Below are 24,409 nucleotides of genomic sequence, written 5' to 3'. Positions count from 1 at the left end.
CCTGGACAAAAAATAAGCATTTTTCTAATTTAGTAAAGAGACAGTTCTACCGGAGCCTTTGGAGAACTGCCCGAACATGACCAATGTGAGCCTGTTTATCAGGCGAGTAGATCAATATGTCATCCAAATATACCACCATAAAATGTCCAATGAAATCAGAGAACACATGATTAATGAAATTTTGGAAAACTGCTGGAGCATTGGTCAGACCAAAAGGCATGACCAAATTTTCAAACAACCCTTCAGTAGTGAGAAAAGCAGTTTTCCACTCATCTCCATCCCGTACTCGGATAAGGTTATACGCTCCCCGTAGATCTAACTTTGAAAACCACTTAGCTCCGGACAACTGATTGTATAAATCAGGAATAAGTGGAAGGGGATACGTATTCCTCACAGTTATCTTATTTAACTCATGAAAATCGAGGCATGGGCGTAAACCATCGTCTTTTTTCTTTACAAAAAAGAACCCCACCACTACGGGAGAAACAGAAGGACGAATGTGTCCCTTACGGAGACTCTCAGAAATATATTCTTTCATCGCGGCCCGTTCTGGACCCGAAAGGTTATACAAGCGGGCTTTGGGCAACTTAGCACCTGGAACCAGGTCAATGGCACAATCAAATGGGCGGTGTGGTGGTAAAACCTCAGCCTCTTTTTCGGAGAAAACATCCATATAGTCTTTCAGGCACTCCAGAATACCTTCCAGACCCACGGACGACACAGACACCGTAACAAGACATTTTTCAGAACAATAGGGACCCCATTTAGCAATGTCCCGATATTTCCAATTAATTACAGGATTATGCAATTGTAACCAGGGGAACCCTAACACCAGTCCCGCAGGCAGGTTGTCCATCACAAAACATGAAATGTGTTCCTGGTATAAGGAACTCACTTTAAGGAGAAACTCTTCTGTGCGAAACATAACGTTATTCTTAACCAGTGGTGCTTTGTCAATGGCAACAATGTGAATAGGAGTCTCCAACCTAACTGTCCCTAACTTACACCTGGCCACCAAGTCCGAGTCAATAAAGTTCAATGATGAAACGCAATCCACGAAGGCAGAAGTGGATGTAGAGATACTCCCACAACAAAGTTCCACTTGCAACAACATTTTAGAGAAGGCAGAAAAGGGTACCTGAGAGCCTGGGTGATCTCCTTGACAATCACCCTGGCTCAGTCGCTTGTTGGTCAGTGGACTGGAGGGGCAATCCTTTTTCCAATGTCCAGAATCGCCACAGTGAAAACAGCATTTTCCCATGCGCCGTTGTCTCCTTTCATTTTCTTTGATGTCGATGGTTCCCATCTCCGTGACTTCCAATGTATGACTGGCTCCCCTTCCTTGGGAGAATAACGGTCTCTCAATTTGCATCACTCCCCTCGCCCGTAGCCTGCGATCCATTCGGACGGCCTGTGTCATAGCCTCCTCCAGGGAATCAGGTGGAGGGTGGAGAGCAAAGGCATCTTTCAGATGTTCAGACAGGCCTCTACGGAACAAACCACGGAGGGCGGCATCATTCCAGCAGACCTCAGCAGCCCTGCATCTGATCTCTGAGCAAAACCACTCGGCTGAGTGCTTCCCCTGGCACACACTCATAACCATGTCCTCAGCCATACGGATTCGATCAGGCTCATCATAAATATGCCCCAGGGCTTCAAAAAATGCATCCACATTCATACGCTCAGGGGCCGTGTTCGAAAGGGAGAAAGCCCAAGCTTGGGGGGCTCCCCTTAACAAAGACACAATGACCCCCACTCTCTGACCTTCATCCCCCGAAGAGTGAGGTCTCAATGAAAAAAAAAGCTTACAGTCCTCCTTGAAAACTCTGAATTTCCTTTTATCTCCAGAAAAGGTATCTGGTAACTTAACCGGAGACTCAGGGGAACTAATGTAACATCCCGAGCCCCCAATGAGACTACCCCCTGCACAGTGTCAGCGATCAGCTGCTGAGACTGAGCCAGGACTCGTTGTTCTCCAAGGAGTTTCTGAGACATCTGAGTCAGGTGCCTTACCTGCTCAGAAAGAGCATGCATTGGATCCATCACACACACAGGAGAATGGGAGCAGAGAAAAAAAATGGTATGGGTCAGTTATAATGTCAGAGACACTGCACTACACTCGCTCACAGAGCAAGTGTGCGTGTCCTGAGTACAGAAACAGTGATAAAAGATACCTGTGGAGCAGGGCAGCAGAGGTGACAATGCGTGCTTCAAACTATTGGTGCCAGGGTCCAGTCAGCGCCGGAAAGTAAAGATGCACAGGACCTGCAGACACAGAAGTTAGCAAGCTGGCACAGGACCTATGGTCATGTGACTGCAAGGGGGCGGGGCTTAACATCCTGCTTTCAGATATGACAGGACACCATACAACAACTCAGAGTCAGGCAAAGCGGAGGTCACAACAGTACGGGCAAACGAGGCACAGGAGGGACAAACAGACGGGTGGTCAGACAAAGCCAAAGGTCATACACAAGAGGGCGACGTGGTACAAAGGGGACGAGCAGAGAGAAGTCGGGTCACGAGCAGAGAGTCATACACGAGAGGTAGGGCAGTACAAGAGGGGCAGGCAGAACTCGTAACAGGGACAGAACCGGATCAAAACCAAACAAGCAAGATATCAGGCACAACGCACACGTACGTACAAGGTCAACTAACTCAGCCGAGGGCAGGAGTATAACTGACACCGGACCTAGGTCCAGTGAGCAATAAATGGCCGCCCTCTGCCAGAGAGAGGCGGAACAATTAACCCCCAGTCTGATCAGGACGGGCCAAAGCGAAACTCCGTCCTGGATCATGACACCACGTCTCCTGTTTTTCCCTACTGCCCCGTGACACCTAGACTTACCTCCTTGTCAAAGTGTGCTGTTATTACCTGTCCGAGCTTGCACCCTGCTGGAGGGGGTCGAAGTATAACTAGAACCAGCTACGGAGGAAAATCTACCATCAGGGCTCTTAGTAGCCAGGACATTAGCTACCGTGCGTGGTGGAAAGGTACCCGTGCAATGTGTGAACTTAAGGGAAGACACTCTGACGCTTACCCCCAGAAGAGAAATTGGACAAATTTTAGGCATGCCAGAGAAGTTGATAACCTCACAGGCCGTCCAATTAAAGGCAAAAAGGGAAGGCGCATGGACTGTAGCTGTGGAGACAGCCCCTGTGTTCGAACTACAACCCCAGAAAAGGAGGCGTCACATCCTAGAACAAACCCGGGCTGAGTTAACAGAGTTCACTCCACAGCAGGTGGAACAGGTGGAGACCGTACTAGGATGTTATCAGGAAGTGTTCGCTCGACACAAGGATGATTTCAGATGTACGACTGCCATCACACATGAGATTCCAACGGGTAATGCTGCGCCTGTGAGAGAGCGATATCGGCAGATTACTCCACAAATGTACCAGGAGATAAAAGGAATTCTCATACAAATGCTACAGAATGGTGTCATTCGAGAGAGCCAAAGCCCTTGGGCTGCACCCATTGTTCTGGTGCGGAAAAAAGATGGTACCCTACGCAAATTAAATGCCTGCATGGTGCGAGATTCGTATCCACTACCCCGTAATGAAGAATCTTTGTTCGCTCTGGGAAATGCAAGATACTTCTCCACTCTAGACCTGGCTAACGGGTACTGGCAAGTGCCGATGTCAGAACATCACCGAGCCAAGACAGCCTTTATACTACCTATGTGCCTGTACGAGTTCAACAGAATGCCGTTCAGATTGGCTAATGCTCCTGGTACTTTTCAGCGACTCATGGAAAGCTGTTTGGGAGATCTAACCTTTGAAACTACTCTCATCTACCTGGATGACATAATTGTGCTTGCCTCCACATTTGAAGAGCATTTACAGCGTCTTGAGCAAGTACTCAGCCAACTCCAGAAGCATGTGCTGCGAGTGAAACCATCTAAATGTCACTTGTTCCGCACTCAGATTGAATACCTGGAGCATGTGGTCTCCGCAGAAGGCGTACGACCATCCCATGATAAGATTCCGGCAGTGCAAGACTGGCCTACCCTGAGAACCGTAAAGGATGTTCAAGCCTTCTTAGGGCTGACTGGATATTATCGACGGTTCATGAAAGACTTCACCCATAATGTGAATCCGTTACTAGAACTGTTGAAAGGAGTACACAGTAGGAGCAAAGATTGGAGTATTCAGTGGGGAGAGCCTCAAGAGAAAGCGTTCCAAGCCTTGAAAATAGCAGGAAAAGGGGAAAAAGGAAAAGGTCAGCTCACCCAGTTTTCAGTGTGTATCCATACCTTCCAAAGCGCACGCAGTCGCATGTATCACAGTGTTGTCAGAGCAAAAACATGAGGAAAAGGATCTCCAGCGCTGAATGAAAGTTAAAATACAAACATTTATTGAAAAAACTTTTTTCTTTAAAAAATACAAAATGTACTTAAAAATACATATGTGAAAAATAGCAAGTGGTATCACAGGTGGTATAACCAACATGTTTCGACCTTACCAGGTCTTATTCATGAATAGGACCTGGTAAGGTAAGGTCAAAATGCATTGGCTATACCACCTGTGATACCACTTGCTATTTTGTCCATCTATTTTTCACATATGTATTTTTAAGTACATTTTGTATTTTTTAAAGAAAAACACTTTTTTCAATAAATGTTTGTATTTTAACATTCATTCAGCGCTGGAGATCCTTTTCCTCAAGCCTTGAAAATGGCTCTGATAGAAGCCCCATTCCTGGCCTATGCTGAATTTTCTCAACCCTTCATTCTCCATACAGATGGGAGCTTCCATGGGCTCAGAGCTGTACTGTTGCAGATCTAAGATGGGAAAGAGAGGGTGATTGTCTATGTGAGTCTTTCCCTCCATAACTCTGAACGGAATCCAGACAACTAGAGCTCGTTCAAACTAGAATTGTTGGCACTGGTATGGGCCATGACAGAAAAGTTTGCGGAATACCTATCCAGGTCTGAGGTACTGGTGCACAAGGACAACAACTCACTGGCCCACTTGGAGAACGCGAAGTTAGGGGCTCGACCGGAGTTCGACAGTAACTGGCGTCTGAGTGATAAGTTATATTTAATTGAATTGCTTTACTCATTTATGCCCATTAGTCGTTTCCTGTATTAGGGAATATTATCCCTCCGTTTTCTCCCTGCGTGGAGTTTCTGCTATAAAACCAATCCCTATCACTCTTTGTCTGTGTACAGTCAGTTACTACATCCTACATGCCTGCAGTCTCCTCGCATGCACACGCTGCCCCCTTAAGAACAGCCACTCGGCGTCCTCTTCTGCAGTCAACGCAGGAGCCGCTAGCTGACCTCGGCATCCCCACCATTGCGTATTACGTCACTGCCATATGCCCCCAGTCATAAGCATGCCGAGGACAGTTTCTGGACACAATTTGGCCAGCAGCATGTACTGCACCACAGGAAGCTGGTGGAGTCCCTGCACTGCAATATATTTCAGCTGAAAGTGGGTCTGAGGATGCACATCTAGCTGAAATATCTACTGGTGTCAGCTAGCCTCACACAACCTCTGGGCCCAATGCAGCTGCAATGGCGATTTTGTTTGCCCCCGGGAAACCTCAGTTAAGTGATATTTACCTTTACAAATGCTGTCTACGGTGTATCAGGTACTAATATATATATATATATATACAGCTCTGGCAAAAATTAAAAGACCACCACATCAAGACTTGAACCCCATTGGAAACCACTGGAATGTAATCAAGAGGATAATGGATAGTCACTAGAGTTGAGCGACTTTTGGTTTTTTAGGGTCGAGTTTCGTTTCGTGAAACCCGACTTTTCCAAAAGTCGGGTCGAGCAAGATCGGCCGATTATAGGGAAAAGTTGGGGTCGTCCCGAAACACGAAACCCAATGTAAGTCAATGGGGAATAAAAGTCGGCAGTGAGAGGAGGACAGGAAACACACCTACAGTGCCCATTTGAATGCCAAAAGCATCAATTCTTCTTACTTAAGCTTGTCAACCTTAATTAACTTCATAATACAAGTTACGCACTGAAAAATGGGGGTTATTTGGCTAAAGTTGTGTTGGGGTAGGGCTGGCTCCAGGTTTTCATGTGCCCTGGGCGAAAGAGCGCCCCTTTAACACATACCACAACTCATCATGCTCCGATACGGCAGAGAAATAGCGGTATAGTACAATGAAAAATACTTCACTTTTTACATCTCATGACGAGGCCCATCTATTTCTCCATACAGAGTCATTGGTCCCATATAATGTTTGAAACAGTATATGATGAACTCCACATAATGCTACAGTATATGTTGGTCCCCATGGATGAAGCTCCACTGTCTTATAGGCCCAAATAATGCTCCAAACATAATGGGCCCCATTTCTAATGCTCTAGTGTATAATGGGCCCTGTAAATGCTGCTCCAGTGTCTGATGTCCACCTTTGGAATGTTCCAGTGTATGGTGGGCCCCATCTATCATTCTCCAGAGTATAGTGCTCCCCAAAAATTGCTGTCCCAACATTGAAAACAATCAAATAAGTCTCCTCGCTAGGGAATCCCTGTACTAGTCTGGACTCCTCGTCGTCCCCATCTTCCATCTCACTGCACAGTATTTCAACCTTGCAAGTGCTGTGATCCTGAGCAAGCAGGGGGGGCCCACTCGTTGGCGACGGCACTGGCACAGGGCCCCTGATAGTACGGTGGTGTGTCTGATGGCGGGTGGGCCGAACCTGCACTTTCATCTGCAGCTTCCTCTTTGTCACCGTGTAAGATGGAACTGTATATGGGAAGGGTAACCTGAGTTTCATCAGGGTCAGATTCAGGCCGTGTAGCGTGCGAGGGGAATGTAGTGGTCTGGGTCAATGTACCAGCAGATTCATCGAGCAGTGGCTGGGCATCAGTGCACTTGTGTCGCCCCCAGGAGTACGGTCGCCACAGTGGCATTACCTTCCTCCTCGGGAGTGTGATGTCATGCTTGGGAGCAACGAAGGATCTCTCTAGCTGGTTAACTGATTGGGCGGCATTATTCCCACGAGTCATGACCCTCCAAACAGCGTTCATGAAGTCAAAGTGTTTGCTTTACGTGGGCAGTATGGTTGCAAAGCTGAACCTTAAAGGAATGTCCAGAAGGGCACCACTAGGAGTGGAGCCTACGGTTAAATTCGACTCCACCTGGGAAACCTCAACCATGCCAGCTACAGAAAAGATGCACACATTGCAAGCTTAATTCCGTTAACGAACGAGACTCCATCATGCCCCGCGGTCCGAGTCCGGCTTGCTAGAGGGACACGTGAGGCTCTGGCACAGAAGATTGGCCAATAACTGTTGTGTCATGCCCTTACATGTCCGTGGCTGCATGTGCGCTACACTGAAAAGGCCAGCGTTTGTCGCTTACAGGTGCAGATAACCCGTTGAACAACGTTAGTGATGGGGATCACTGATTACAATTATTACCCGCGAACGATGATTTCCCAGTAAGTGCAGGTCAACCGCAGTTCCGGAATTAGGCCTAACCGTCATTCCTGAAAAAATGAAAAACTTACGTGTGCAAACCACAGGTGCTGTAGCTTGCTTAACAGCTCGCCAGCCGTTCTCACACCCAGTATGGATTACACGTGATTGCACAAAGGTGAGAAAGGGTACCGTAACCCCGGATAACATGTATGGATAGCGTACACATTCAAAATATATGTCAATACATCAGGAGGCAGGCTCAGACGGTGTTCGGCCCAGTATGGCTTGCACGTGATTGCACAAAGGTGAGAAAGGGTACCGTATCCCCGGATAACATGTATTGATAGCGTACACATTCAAAATATATGTCTATACATCAGGAGGCAGGCTCAGACGGTGTTAGGCCCAGTATGGCTTGCACGTGATTGCACAAAGGTGAGAAAGGGTACCGTATCCCCGGATAACATGTATTGATAGCGTACACATTCAAAATATATGTCTATACATCAGGAGGCAGGCTCAGACGGTGTTAGGCCCAGTATGGCTTGCACGTGATTGCACAAAGGTGAGAAAGGGTACCGTAACCCCGGATAACATGTATGGATAGCGTACACATTCAAAATATATGTCAATACATCAGGAGGCAGGCTCAGACGGTGTTAGGCCCAGTATGGCTTGCACGTGATTGCACAAAGGTGAGAAAGGGTACCGTATCCCCGGATAACATGTATTGATAGCGTACACATTCAAAATATATGTCTATACATCAGGAGGCAGGCTCAGACGGTGTTAGGCCCAGTATGGCTTGCACGTGATTGCACAAAGGTGAGAAAGGGTACTGTATCCCCGGATAACATGTATGGATAGCGTACACATTCAAAATATATGTCTATACATCAGGAGGCAGGCTCAGATGGTGTTAGGCCCAGTATGGATTGCACGTGATTGCACAAAGGTGAGAAAGGGTAGCGTATCCCCGGATAACATGTATGGATAGCGTACACATTCAAAATATATGTCTATACATCAGGAGGCAGGCTCAGACGGTGTTAGACCCAGTATGGATTGCACGTGATTGCACAAAGGTGAGAAAGGGTACCGTATCCCGGATAACATGTATGGATAGCGTACACATTCAAAATATATGTCTATACATCAGGAGGCAGGCTCAGACGGTGTCAGGCACAGTATGGATTTGATGGCCCAGACTACACAGCGGAGGAGCAGGGAGAGGTAAAGATTGCAAATGCTGGGGCCCTGCCCAAGCAAGGGGGGCCCACTCGTGGGCGTCGGTACTGGCACTGGGCCCCTCATAGTACGGCGGTGTGTCTGACGGCGGGTGTGCACCACCACCGTCAGAGACACTTGATTGCACTATGAGGGACCCTGTGCCAGTGCCCGCGCCCAAGAGTCGGCCTACCCACCTGTCCAGGGCAACGGCACTCGCACGGTGTCGTGCGCTAGGTGGTGACCCCGGCCATGGGGGGGGAGGCAGCACAGTTAGGGAGTTTTAGAAAGTGGCATATGTTGATGTTGGACATTCAGCTGATGCAAAAGGCGAAATAGGTCAAGTCCCAGGAAGAGGTGGACCAAAGCAAGCCATTTTTCTGTCACCCTATGTGTCATCAGGGGATGGTGGGACAAAATCCTTGGAAACCCATGCATGGTTCATTTTAATGAAGGTTAGATCATCCACATTTTGGGTTGACAGATGGGTCCTTTTTTCTGTCAGGATTGATCCAGCTGCACTGAAGACTCTTTCCGATAGCACACTTGCAGCTGGGCAAGCGAGCTCCTGTAAGGCATATTGTGCCAATTCAGGCCAGGTGTCCAGTTTAGCGGCCCAATAGTCAAAAGGGAATGACTTGTGTGGGAGAACATCGATATGGGAGGAAAAGTAGTTTGTAACCATAGTTGACAACTGCTGTCTCCTGTCACTTTCCATCGATGCAGTATTACCAGTTGTGTGAGCGGTACTTGAAAAATCAGTCCACAACATTGTCATGAAACCCCTGTCTCCAACGCCACTTCTGCTGTGTGCACCATGAACACCTCTGCCAAGCTGCCCCCGGCCTGTACGGCTCGTGTGAGAACCATCACCGCTGCTGTGTGCTGGGAATGCCTCAAGCAACCGATTTACCAGAGTTGCTTGTTTATTAGCCAATATTAGGTCAAGGTTCTCCTGTGGCATGATGTTTTGTAATTTGCCTTTATAGCGTGGATCCAGGATGCTGGCCAACCAGTAGTCGTCATCGTTCATCATTTTGGCAATGCGGGGGTCCCTTTTTAGGATCTGCAAGGCATAATCTGACATGTGGGCCAATGTTCCCGGTGTCAATGATGCACTGCGAGTGCTGGTTGGAGGAGCACTTTCTGGCAAATCCACATCCCTCCAGTCACGCACAAACCCTGTACCAGACCTTGCCATGCCAACATTTTCACTTGCCCCACGAGATGCATCCTCCTCCCCTAAGTAATCATCCCCATCATCATCCTTCTCCTCCTCTTCTTCCTCCACCTTGTCCAGGAGAGGTCCCTGAGCAGACAATGGCTGAATGTCATCAAGGATTCCCTCCTCCTCTTCCTCCTCATCAACATTGGCTGCAGACGCCTGCTCCTTAAGGTGCGTCAAAGTTTGCATGAGCAGACGCATAAGTGGGATGCTCATGCTTAGGATGGCGTCGTCTGCGCTTACCAGCCGTGTGCATTCCTCAAAACACTGAAGGACTTTACAGAGGTCTTTCAGCTTCGACCACTGCACACCTGTCAACTCCATGTCTGCTCTCAAAGTGCCTGGTCGTGTATCCTCCCACAAATGCATTATGGCCTGCCTCTGCTCGCACAGCCGCTCCACCATGTGCAGGGTGGAGTTCCACCTTGTTGCAATGTCGATAATGAGGTGGTGGTTGGGAAGGTGGAGCAATCGCTGCAGCTTCTGCATACGAACGGAGTGTACAGGCGACCGGCGGATGTGCGCGCACAGTCTTCGCACCTTCTGGAGCAGGGCTGTTAACTCCGGATAATTTTTGAGGAAGCACTGCACCCCAGGTTCAAGGTGTGAGCCAAGCAAGGTATGTGGCTGAGTTTCGAAAGGGCTATGGCTGCCACAAAATTACGGCCATTATCACTAACTACCTTGCCTGCCTCAAGATGTACACTGCCCAGCCATGACTCAGTTTGTCGCTTCAAGTACTCGGCCAGCACCTCGGCGGTGTGTCTGTCGCCCAAACACATCATCTGCAACACAGCCTGCTGACACTTTCCACTAGCTGCTCGATAGGGGGACACCTCGTGTGCAACAGTGGCAGCTGCAGATGGAGTGCTCGTACAACTGCGCTCTGTGGACGAGCTTTCGCTTCTGGAGGAGGAGGAGGAGGAGGGTCGAACGCCTACAGCCAACTGTTTCCTATACCGTGGGCTAGACAGCACTGTCCCACCACCGCTGTCCCCTGTGGACCCTGCATCCACCACATTAACCCAGTGCGCAGTGATGGACACGTAACGGCCCTGGCCATGCCGACTGGACCATGCATCAGTTGTGAGGTGCACCTTTACACTCACTGACTGCTTGAGTGCATGGACAATGCGGTCTTTTACATGATGGTGGAGGGCTGGGATGGCTTTGCGAGAGAAGAAGTGGCGACTGGGTAGGTCATAGCGTGGTACTGCATAGGCCATGAGTTCGCGGAAAGCTGCGCTTTCCACCCACCGATAGGGCATCATCTCAAACGAGATTAGTTTGGCAATGTGGGCGTTCAAACCCAGTGTACGCGGATGAGAGACTGAGTACTTTCTTGACCTACTCATAGTGTCTGGGAGGGTGAGCTGGACTTGAGAGCTGCATATGGTGGAAGTAGCGGTGGACAGGGCGGACTGAGAGAGGGCTGATGATGGTGATGGAGTTGGTGTTGTTTCTGATGGCCTAGATTCAGTATTTCGTTGATATAACAGTGGGATTCCCTGACTGCTGTGGCCTTGCAACGACACCTCAACATTTGCTGCTGTGCTAACCGGTGGGCTTACAGTGGGGGAAACAATGTAGCGTTGCTGACTACCTTCTTTGTGATCAGTTGCACATGTGGCACTTGAGGTTTGGTGTTGTGTCCACGCTTGCAAGTGCATGGTGGTTAAATGTCTAAGCATTCAACTGGTATTCAAATTTTTCAGATTTTTCCCTCGGCTAAAGGTCTTTGCGCACTTCTTACAGATAACCTTTGCCTGATCATGAGGATTTTGTTCAAAAAAGTGCCACACTGCACTCTTCCTACTTTGGCAGACATTTTGCGGCCTAGCATGCTGTGATCATTTGACCCTCTGGACAAGCTGTCCAGCAACTCTTTTGATTTTTAGAACCTGTATTTGGAGTGCTCCGGGCCTGCCATATAACAGCTGTTGCGATGTCGATGTCTGCTGTGGATGCTCCTCATCTGAGCTATTGGAAGCAGCACCCTCTTCCCCCAATGGATGCCAATCTGGGTCAACAACTGGGTCATCCATCACCTCCTCTTCAATGTCATGTGCAACTTCTTCTGTGTCACCGTGTATGGTGGTATAGTGTGCGGGAAGGGGCACCTGAGTCTCATCAGGGTCAGAATCTGGCTCTGTACACTGCGAGGACAATGCAGTGCTCTGAGTGAATGTACCAGCAGAATCATCTATCAGCAGCTGTGCATCAGTGCACTCCATGTCAGATTCATCTTGGCCTGGGTAATTCACCATTTCACTTGATAATCCAGGCATGGTATGTGAAAACAGCTCCATGGAGTAATCAGTAGTATGGCCTGCGTCATCCTACAATCTTGGTTGGGGTGAAGGACACAAGGAAAGGTGTGGTTCATGAACATGAGCCTCCAATGACGACTCAGTGCTTTTACTTTTTACAACTTCAGAAGAGGAGGCGATAGAGCTGGAGGCTGAGTCAGCAACGTAAGACAAAACTTTTTCCTGATGCTCTGGCTTTAAAAGCGGTTTGCCAACTCCTAGAAAATTAAGCCTTCGAAGCCTTATGGAGCCAGACGATGACGCAGGCTCAACACCTCCTGCATTCGGTCCTATTTTGCTCTTGCCACTACCATCAGATCCACCACCAACACCATCATTACCAGCTGCCAACCCCCGCCCAATTCCACGGCCTCTTCCACCAGCCTTCCTCATTTTTTGTAGAAATGTAGACAAAATCCAACAAACTATATAGTAATGTAAAACAAGGTACAAGGTGTCTATAGGACAGGGGGGATTTTGAATTTCTGCACACACTTGTGGACACTGGACACTTATGGATTGTGTGAGGCCCACTTAATATCACAGCGCTATGTCACAGGCTCGATGGCACAGGTGTGAAAAAAGTGACTACAGGATAAGGGAGATTTTGAATTTCTGCACACACTAGTGGACACTGGACACTTTTGGATTGTGTGAAGCCCACTGAATATCAGAGCGCTATGTCACAGGCTCGATGGCACAGGTGTGAAAAAAGTGACTACAGGATCACAGAGATTTTGAATTTCTGCACACACTTGTGGACACTGGACACTTTTGGATTGTGTGAGGCCCACTGAATATCAGAGCGCTATGTCACATGCTCGATGGCACAGGTGTGAAAAAAGTGACTACAGGATAAGGGAGATTTTGAATTTCTGCACACACTAGTGGACACTGGACACTTTTGGATTGTGTGAGGCCCACTGAATATCAGAGTGCTATGTCACAGGCTCGATGGCACAGGTGTGAAAAAAGTGACTACAGGATCACAGAGATTTTGAATTTCTGCACACACTAGTGGACACTGGACACTTTTGGATTGTGTGAGGCCCACTGAATATCAGAGCGCTATGTCACAGTCTCGATGGCACAGGTGTGAAAAAAGTGACTACAGGATAAGGGAGATTTTGAATTTCTGCACACACTAGTGGACACTGGACACTTTTGGATTGTGTGAGGCCCACTGAATATCAGAGCGCTATGTCACAGGCTCGATGGCACAGGTGTGAAAAAAGTGACTACAGGATAAGGGAGATTTTGAATTTCTGCACACACTAGTGGACACTGGACACTTTTGGATTGTGTGAGGCCCACTGAATATCAGAGCGCTATGTCACAGGCTCGATGGCACAGGTGTGAAAAAAGTGACTACAGGATAAGGGAGATTTTGAATTTCTGCACACACTAGTGGACACTGGACACTTTTGGATTGTGTGAGGCCCACTGAATATCAGAGCGCTATGTCACAGGCTCGATGGCACAGGTGTGAAAAAAGTGACTACAGGATAAGGGAGATTTTGAATTTCTGCACACACTAGTGGACACTGGACACTTTTGGATTGTGTGAGGCCCACTGAATATCAGAGCGCTATGTCACAGGCTCGATGGCACAGGTGTGAAAAAAGTGACTACAGGATCACAGAGATTTTGAATTTCTGCACACACTTGTGGACACTTATGGATTGTGTGAGGCCCACTGAATATCACAGCGCTATGTCACAGGCTCGATGGCACAGGTGTGAAAAAAGTGACTACAGGATAAGGGAGATTTTGAATTTCTGCACACACTAGTGGACACTGGACAGTGGACACTTTTGGATTGTGTGAGGCCCACTGAATATCAGAGCGCTATGTCATAGGCTCGATGGCACAGGTGTGAAAAAAGTGACTACAGCATCACAGAGATTTTGAATTTCTGCACACACTTGTGGACACTGGACACTTATGGATTGTGTGAGGCCCACTGAATATCACAGCGCTATGTCACAGGCTCGATGGCACAGGTGTGAAAAAAGTGACTACAGGATAAGGGAGATTTTGAATTTCTGCACACACTAGTGGACACTGGACACTTTTGGATTGTGTGAGGCCCACTGAATATCAGAGCGCTATGTCACAGGCTCGATGGCACAGGTGTGAAAAAAGTGACTACAGGATCACAGAGATTTTGAATTTCTGCACACACTAGTGGACACTGGACACTTTTGGATTGTGTGAGGCCCACTGAATATCAGAGCGCTATGTCACAGGCTCGATGGCACAGGTGTGAAAAAAGTGACTACAGGATAAGGGAGATTTTGAATTTCTGCACACACTAGTGGACACTGGACACTTTTGGATTGTGTGAGGCCCACTGAATATCAGAGCACTATGTCACAGGCTCGATGGCACAGGTGTGAAAAAAGTGACTACAGGATAAGGGAGATTTTGAATTTCTGCACACACTAGTGGACACTGGACACTTTTGGATTGTGTGAGGCCCACTGAATATCAGAGCGCTATGTCACAGGCTCGATGGCACAGTTGTGAAAAAAGTGACTACAGGATAAGGGAGATTTTGAATTTCTGCACACACTAGTGGACACTGGACACTTTTGGATTGTGTGAGGCCCACTGACGCTGTATGGTGTGAAAAAATGCACGCTCAGTACCTCAGCAGGACAAAAAAAAAATTGGGATTGCTTTTAAAAAAGCAGTTTGCAGAGCAGTGGGTAAACAGCAATGCAGCTGTCAGGAAGCCTTAGAAGGCAGCCTAACAACCAACACCGCTGATCCACCACAATATAGCCTCCCCTTGCACTGCACACACAGTGACTGGTGTGTTGTACAGGCAAAATCGCTAGCAGCAGAAGCAGTTTTTTTTTCATCTTCCCTGCCTAACGCTCTCCCTACAGAATCAGCAGCAGCAACCTCTCCCTATGCTAAGATCGGCAGAAGTAAGATGGCGGTCAGCGTGCACGCCCTTTTATAACCCCTGTGACGCCCACCAAAGCAAGCCAATCACTTGCATGCCCTTCTGAAAGATGGTGGTGACCCCTGCCTATGTCATCAATTTGCCCACAGTGTCCGTGGATCCTGATTGGCTGAAAAAGAGCGCAAAACAAACTTTTGAAACGCGACTTTGGCGCGTAAGTCGCGCCGACCTCGTGGCCGACCTCATCCTAGGCTCGGGTTTCGTTTCATGAAACCCGACTTTGTCAAAAGTTGGCGACTTTTGAAATTTTTCGACCCGTTTCGCTCAACTCTAATAGTCACAAGCCATCAAACAAAAAGGGACTGCTTAAATTTTTGGGCCAGAAGCAGTGTGAAAGATTGGAGGCAAGCATGCGAAGAAGCATGAAAGCTGCTTTTAAAAATCATGATTTTTCCCACAAAATATGGATTTCAGAACTCTTTCTGAGTTAAAACATTAGTATTGTTGTTTCTAAATGATTATGAACTTGTTTTCTTTCCATTACTTGAGGTCTGAAAGCACTGGGTTTTTTTCAATTTTGACCATTTTTCTTAGTCAGAAAAAAAATACGAAATTTATAGTTTGGAAATTCAGAGACATGTTGTCAGAAGTTTATAGACTAAAATAACAATTTATATTTTACTCAAAAATACACCTATAAAGAGATAAATCAGACAAAGTGAACATTTGAAAGTGATCTCTTAATTTTTTGCCAGAGCTGTATATATACACATACATACACACAGATAACCACAGTACACATCTACTACTGTACAATCAGGTACTAATATATATGCATAATATATATATATATATATTAGTGTACTGTGGTTATCAGTGTGTTTACACACATAAATGCATAGGTAAACACAGTACACACCGATACATATAAACACTTTGCACAGATATTATAATACACACTTGTACAAACAGGTGCACACAAGCATGATAATAGAAATAGATAACAGTAAATCTGTACACATTTTATTTCTTACATATGATGCCTCTCTGGCAAGTGCATAATGCCATCTTCAGCAGCTCCATCCTGGTGGTCTTCAGTCCATCCATCAGCACTACTGGCCAGATCTCCTGCTGTAATTCAGTCCTTCTTCACTACCTCTGAAAGCTGCTGAGAGCAGCCTCCAAGCAGTCAGTGAAAATGACACGTCTCCTCCTTCTGAGAAGTTGACAGCTGCTTGACCCATGTTAATATTGACCATTACATCAACCTCCCCTCCTTTCTCTATAGCCACTTACCACCCCCTGTACTGAGGGGGCTTTACTGGGGAATGGCTGCACTGGCCATTCAGACAGCATTCACACTGCAGCTACTGCTTCTGAATAAGCCAGTGTAGTGGTTTTCCAATAAAGCCCCCTCAATACAGGGAGTGGAGGTATCTACTGTGGCAGTGGGGATTCATGTGATAGCTCATGTGAACATTGGTCAGGCAGTTCAGTTGTGAGAACTGCTCAGAAGGAAGCATAGTTGTAAGATGTACTGACTCCTCGGACGTTGTTTCAAGCAACATTCAGAGGCAGTGGGGAGGCAGGAAACATGATTGGCTGAGATCAGCCATATTTACCAGGCCTGCCATCCTCCATGAGTCGGAAAGCTGAGAAGTCGGGGGCATGTCCTGCATAATAGAGCAAGCGGCAGTATCAACTAAGAGGAGAGAATGGGGGCCCCTTCATATTTTGCAGAATGCACAACCCTCTCTGACAGCAAAAAACTAAGGTATGGGCCTCCTTCCTCTCCTCTTAGTGTAGGTACTGTCATTGGTTCTATGAGAGAACAAAACATTTCAGCAGCTGATTGGGCCCAATCTCCTTTGGGGGCGCTGTGCAGCTGCAGCAGCCGGTGGTATGTCTGCCCCTGAATACAAGGTGTATATTGATAAAGGAATGAAAGTAGATTAACACTTAATCTAGAAATTATTTGTAAGGTGGGCTCATGCAATAGATGATTAAATATCTGCCTAACTTGCTGAAACAGCAGAGCATCTAATATATAATATATAATTACCTTGTAATGTGATTTCCTGTTCCATCCAGATGTGTCCGAATCCCAGAATTCCAAGAGGCGGAAGCTCACTGACCACCATATTGGGACACCCAAGTGATGGATGTCTCAATATGGAAACTGCTGGTGGTACCAGCCTCTTGCATGGTACGACCAGCGGAACACCATCGCACCACAAACACACACACACTGTATACGCCGTATGCACCACACACACACACAAAAATACACACTGTATATGCCATACGCACCACTTATACACACACACACTGTATATGTGGTGCCCCTGAGGATTCATTTGCCACAGAGGTACTGCACCTCCTCCTGAGGTGTGGTACCCCACCATCCAGGTAGGTTGGAGCCTCCTGACCACGCTCCAACACTTGCATCCCACACAACACAGGAGTTCAGCAAAGCCACATTGCGACTCCCTGCTTGGAGTGTAGCAGAGCACCTTTGGTGGCTCCCTGCTTGGAACACAAAACGTGCTGGGAGGCGAGTGGAGTTAGAAGATATAAAAGAGCAGGAAGAGTTTTAGGATTGGTCAGTCAGTTGGTTAGAGAGTTGGAGAGAGGAAGATCCCTAGAGAGAGGGATAGATGGATGGAAGTGCTGCAGCAGATCCCAGTGACCTGGGTCTGCTGGCACGGGAAAGAGAGAACGAGAGAGCAACATAGACTGAAAGCTTGACTCTCCATAGAAGGAAAGGATTAGCATGGAACATGAGGAGTAAAAGAGAACAGAGGACGTGCGTTAGAAGAGAACCCTGCCTAGAAGTTCTAAGAGCAAGGCTGGGGCCCGGTCCCCGAGGTTGTATGGATACTCATGGTCCTACAGCAGACACCGGTGGAGTAGTGAGCTGTAAATGCACTACTCCAATCTAAGACTTGGGGGCACAACAGCAACTTGGATAGTGAGCCGGGACTCATGAGTAAGGAGTCCTCGAAGCAGGCTACAGCTGTCTGCCGTACAAGTATTGTTCTTGGGAACATCTGTCAGGAGGAACTCCAGTGTAACTCAGTACTAGGAGTATTTCACACCAAAGGCGTTATAAGAGGAGATGTTCAGAAAGGCACATGCTGGAGGAGTGTTGGAAGGGAGCATTCCACCTGACCTGGAGGTTGACTGGGTCCCTGACCTGGAGGACACGGCACGGAGGCAGGCACCAGTGTGTATTACAGACTGTGAGTAAAGCTTTGGAACTACAAGCCCTGGTGTCCTCCATTTATTCCTGCGCCAACACACCCGGCACCGCTACATCTGGGTACCCGCTTCTACACCACCTGTGCCTCTCTTCTACCCCTACATCTACACTGCCCTGGGACTACAGCTCCACCTGTGGGGAGCTTCACCATCTTGGCTGCAACACACCACCAGTCCCAGAGGATCTGCATGCAGCATCTGCTTAACATCTCACTTGCCGAGTACCACAGGTGGCATCACAAACTATTCATTTAATCAACTACATTCCACCATTTCAATTCCCCCATTACTTGGGTGCCCAGGGCCACAGACCGGGTCACCGCTGCTGTGACACATCCCGCTGACACCGGCCCGGTACCGAGTACCCCACTTCCCTGGGAGGGTGACCCATATACGCCGTACGCAGCCTCTTGCGCGATACCACCAGCAGAACACTGTCGCGAACACGCCGCCACCAGGATCAGCCAAATGATTCACTGACCGCCACCATCCTTGTACAAGAGGAGCGCATGCACAGTTTTAATGTGACCGCCACTATCTGCGCAAATTCCGTGAAGATGCAGTGAGTCATTCGGCTGATCCCGATGCGCAACGTGTCTACAGACACAGGAAGCTGGTCACATTGAAGGGATTTTCCCATGAACGAAAGTTCATTTTAAAAACTGTCTGTGTCTGACCGTTTACGGAGCATATCACATCTCCTGCGCATGGGAGGAAGAGGATACATTTTGTGAGGTAAAATATTGTTTAAAAACAGTCAGTGAAATATTCTACCTCACAAAATTAATCCTCTGTGATCCCCTGCTGTAATGTCAGTATTGTCTTTTGCTTCTTCCCCTGCCCAGGGGCTGTGGTCTGTTCTGTACATGGTCAGACACAGACAATTTTTAAAATGAACTTTCGTTCATGGGAAAACCCCTTTAAAAAGCAAATATCAACACCAGCATACAAAAAAATACCAAGAATATACCATCAGTCTTCATTATCTTTGCTTTATTTATTGTATTATTTTTAACTTTAAATGGACTAATATTAATGCTCAAATGGTAATTGTAGGATGAAACTTGCAGGTAATGGACTATCAAGAAGTTAAGGAGAAAGAGGAGACTGATTGTGATGCTAAATTCCAAAAAGGAAATTAAAACACCTGTGCATCACTAAGACAAGTAATTTGCCATGTTTTATACAGTCTAGTCTAACTTTAAAATTGTGCAAATAACTAGACAGAATTAGTAAATCTACTCCAAACCCTCAAAGAAATGATGACTTTGTAAGACAAATGTTTAATATTGTCATCTCTTGAAAATGTAAAAAAAGAAAAACCTGACCAGCACTTCCATATAGTGAGAATAGCTACAAGCTGTAATGACTGCAAAACATACAAAATCAAGGGACATAGCAGCACTCTGTTAGGATCTTTTCTCTGCTGTGAACTCACTGAGCTGAACTGAGGTGAAGTCAGTGACTTTTTCTCACGGTGCTGAGGTCACCGCAGTTCAGCCCTGCTGGGAATGCAGCCTCAGTGACCTGTGGTAACCTCTATGATGTCACCACTAGTCACTGATGCTGCGCTTGCAGCAGCTCATTCTTCCAGCGGTTCACATCCTAGATGGTTGCAACTTGGCACCATCCAAGTTGAAAACTATTTATCTCCAGACATGGATTAAACGAAAATGGAAAAGTGTGCTTTGTTTTGATTTCAAATAAAGGATTTTATACATGCTGTGTGTTTATTTACCTTACAACTATAGAATTAGTAATGAAGAGACGTCTTATAGATCTAATAGATGTTCCTTTTCTGGGCGACAGCTGAATGCTATTTTTAGGCTGCGTGTGGCAGCGGGAGCCAGCGATGAGCGACGCTGCACGCTGGTTACCAACATAAACATCGGGTTTCTAACGGCCGCGGGGCCCTTAGAAAGCCGATGTTTACCATAGATACCAGCATGCACTGCAGGCAGGGCGGAAGGTGGAGGCAGAGTGGCGCACAGACCGGAGCAGCTCTGCTATCTGCTACTCCAGTCTGTCAGACCGGAGTAGCAGATAGCAGAGCTACGCCAGTCTGTCTGTGCCACTCTGCCTCCACCTCCCGCCCTGCCTGCAGTGCACGCTGGTATCTAGGGTAAACAACGGGTTTCTAAGGGCCCTGCGGCCCTTAGAAACCCGATGTTTATGTTGGTAACCAGCGTGCTCGCTGGTCCTGATCGCTGGAGGGGCTGTCTATGTGACAGCTCATCAGCGATCAGCTAACAATGTCCCAGCGATCCCATCCACGTCGGATCGTTGGTGGGATCGCTGGTACATCATTATGTGTAACGGTACCCTTAGTCCCTGTCTCAAATAATCTAGTTATATTATTTCAGAAACAATTGTAAGATAGGAAGCAGATATTTGCTTCTATTGCGTGTGGGACATTCCTACAAACACAGGGATGATATGCAAACTCTTTGGTGAGAGTTAAACATAGAACCTCAATGCTTTAATTCCAAAAGGGTCAACCATTGAGCCACCATGCTGGTATTTATTTATTTAAATCAGTTATGTAGAGCCATTAACTCCACAGAGCTTTGTAAACATTATCATCACTTGTCCCCATTGGGGTTCGCAATCTACATTTCTTATCAGTATACCTTTGGAGTTTTGTGGGAAACCGGAGTACCTGGAGGAAACCCACACAAACACGGGGAGAACATACAAACTCTTTGCAGATTTTGTTCTTGGTGGGAAATTGACCCTTGGACCCCAGAGCTGCAAGGCTGCAGTGCTAACCATTAGGCCACTGTTTTTGTATTCTATAAAACCATCTAGGCCTTTCTTGGAATGACTAATTGTTTTTCTAAAACCAAAGTGCATGATTTTGTTTTGTGTTTTTTTTTAAACCACCTGCCAGTCTTTTGCAGTAAAATATAGCCTTTATTTGTAAAAAAAGAAAATTAAGAGGCGTCACAAGAAAGAGACTTAATAACTGTCTACAAATATCTAAAGGGCTGTCACATTGTAGAAGGATCATCTTTATTCTCATTTGCACAAGGAAAGACTAGAAGCAATGGGATGAAACTGAATGGGAGTACACAGATTAGATATTAGAAAAAACTTTTTGACAGAGTGATCAATGAGTGGAACAGGCTGCCACAAGAGGTGGTGAGTTCTCCTTCAATAGAAGTCTTCAAACAGAGGCTGGACAGATATCTGTCTTGCATGAAGGAGATAGCAGAAGAAATTTTTGAACCCCTCTCCATAATCTTTGAAAATTCTTGGAGAACAGGAGAAGTCCCAGAAGACTGGAGAAGAGCAAATGTTGTTCCTATCTTCAAAAGGGGAAGAAGGTGGACCCAGGCAACTACAGGCCAGTGAGTCTGACTTCTATACCAGGAAAGATCTTTGAACAAATTATTAAACAACATGTATGTCAGTACCTGGATAAGAATGAAGTGATTAAACAGAGTCAGCATGGGTTTGTAACTAATAAGTCATGTCAGACTAACTTAATTTCCTTCTATGACGGAATCACTGATTGGGTGGATCAAGGAAATGCTGTAGATATAGTATATCTTGACTTCAGCAAAGCATTTGACAAAGTATCTCATACAATCCTTATTGAAAAAATGACTAAGTATGGAATGGACAAGGCAACTGTTAGGTGGATTTACTGGCTTAGTGATCGGACCCAAAGAGTGGTCGTAAATGGCTGCACATCCAGTTGGAAGAATGTCTCAAGTGGGGTACCACAGGGCTCTGTCCTGGGCCCTGTATTGTTCAACATCTTTATCAATGATTTAGGCGAAGGAATTGAGGGTAAACTGATTAAATTTGCTGATGACACAAAGCTAAGAGGGATAGCTAATACTAGAGAAGAGAGAGAGAGGATTCAAAAAGATATAAATAAACTGGAGAAGTGGGCAGCAACTAGCAGAATGGTTTTTAACAGGGAAAAATGCAAAGTAATACATCTGGGCAATAAAAATGAAAAAAGCATATACAGAATGGGAGGAATAGGGCTAAGCAACAGCACATGTGAAAAAGACTTGGGTATACTAATAGATCACAGACTGAATATGAGTCAACAGTGTGATGCAGCAGCAAAAAAGGCAAATGCAATTCTAGGATGTATTAACAGAAGCATACAGTCTAGATCACGTGAAGTCATTATTTCCCTCTACTCCTCTTTGGTCAGACCTCATCTAGACTATTGTGTTCAGTTTTGGGCACCACATTTTAAAAAAGACATCAACAAACTGGAGCAAGTTCAGAAAAGAGCGACCAGAATGGTGACCGGTCTGCAAACCCTGTCTTATGAGGAAAGGTTGCAGGATTTGGGAATGTTTAGTTTGCAAAAGAGAAGACTGAGAGGAGACTTAATAGCTGTCTACAAATATCTCAAGGGCTGTCACATTGTAGAAGGATCAACTTTATTCTCATTTGCACAAGGAAAAACTAGAAGCAATGGGATGAAACTGAATGGGAGGAGACACAGATTAGATATTAGAAAAAAACTTTTTGACAGTTAGAGTGATCAATGAGTGGAACAGGCTGCCACGAGAAGTGGTGAGTTCTCCTTCAATGGAAGTCTTCAAACAGAGGCTGGACAGACATCTGACTGCGATGATTTAGCGAATCATGCTTTGAGCAGGGGGTTGGACCAGATGGCCCAGGAGGTCCCTTCCAACTCTACGATTCTATGATTCTATGATTTAGTGAATCCTGCTTTGAGCAGGGAGTTGGACCAGATGGCCCAGGAGGTCCCTTCCAACTCTATGATTCTATGATTCTAAAGACAAAAAGACACAAAATCCATCCTTCAGTATGCATAAAAGTATGCATAATGTTAGCAAATAATAATAATTTTATTTATATAGCAACATATTCCACACCACTTTACAATTAAGCGAAGACATGTAGAAACAAAGACATCACAAAGTAATAAACAGTTCAACAGTTTTTGATAAAAGTAAAATAGTGAGAGCTGCATTTATTGGCAGTCACAACTCTTAGACAAGATTCAGTCAGGCATATTTCATGGTCCATATTTACAGACTGCTATTACCCAACTGGTCATGGGTCTCCCGACCTGAACTTACAATCTCAAGTGTGAATGAGGCACGTGTCCTGAGTAAAGCGAACTGTGTTCAAAGATACCTGTAGAGCTGGCAGCAGCCGAATAGGTGCATACTTCAGAACAGCAGGACCTGAAGCATGTGACTGCTGGGGGCGTGGCCTAAACTCCAGAGAGCTAGGAGCTGCAACTCCAGAGAGCAGGGTAACTGCGAGACAAAGTTACCAAGGGGCATAGACAGGGAGGATAGTCAGGACGTAGCCAATGAGTCATACACAGAGAGGGTAGCGCAGTACAGAACCAACAGGCAAACTCACAACGGGGAACAGAACCAGGTCAGAACCATATAAACAAGCTATAACAACGAACAGGCACAGGCACACAGAGGTCACCACACTCGGCCAAAGGCAAAAGTATAACTGACAGGGATTGGAGCTTCCCAGGGGTTTAAGAAGCTCTCCCAGAACCAAAGAGAGGCCACAATCATTAACCCCCGGTGTGCAGGTCAAAATCTGCACTGAGCTCCAGACATTAACCCCTGACGTGCAGCTCAAAAACCTGCACTGGGATCATGACACTCAATTTATGGAGGACTCAGATGTGGTTAAATATTGCTTTATTCTTTCTTGCCCACCCCTGCTCCTGAGAAATGTGCTACTCTTTTTTCCTTTGACATAGAAACTATTACAGACAGAAGGTTGAAGTCAGCACAAAATAGCATGTTGGACTGCATGTTGCCACAGACTGCTGGTTATACATCCCTGCTTTATTTCTAGACTAATTTTGTGGTAACTAGGGATGAGCAAGCACTAAAATGCTCAGATGCTAGTTTTGACTCTTTCGAGTAACAAGTATAATGGGAGTCACAGAGAAATTCAAGCATTTTTCGAGCAGACCCTACAAGTAGGTCTGGGGGCAGTGAAAATGTTGAAATAGATGGAAAAAGTGCTGAATGGAAGGATAACAGCATGGGTAAGACCCCCTAGAAGCATATTTGACTCCCAGAACACTTCTGAGAATAAC

The sequence above is a fragment of the Dendrobates tinctorius genome, unplaced genomic scaffold, assembly GCF_039654945.1.
Source record: "Dendrobates tinctorius isolate UK_male_01 unplaced genomic scaffold, ASM3965494v1 ptg000003l, whole genome shotgun sequence".
Lineage (NCBI taxonomy): Eukaryota > Metazoa > Chordata > Amphibia > Anura > Dendrobatidae > Dendrobates > Dendrobates tinctorius.
Note: the sequence above shows the minus strand (reverse complement) of the source record.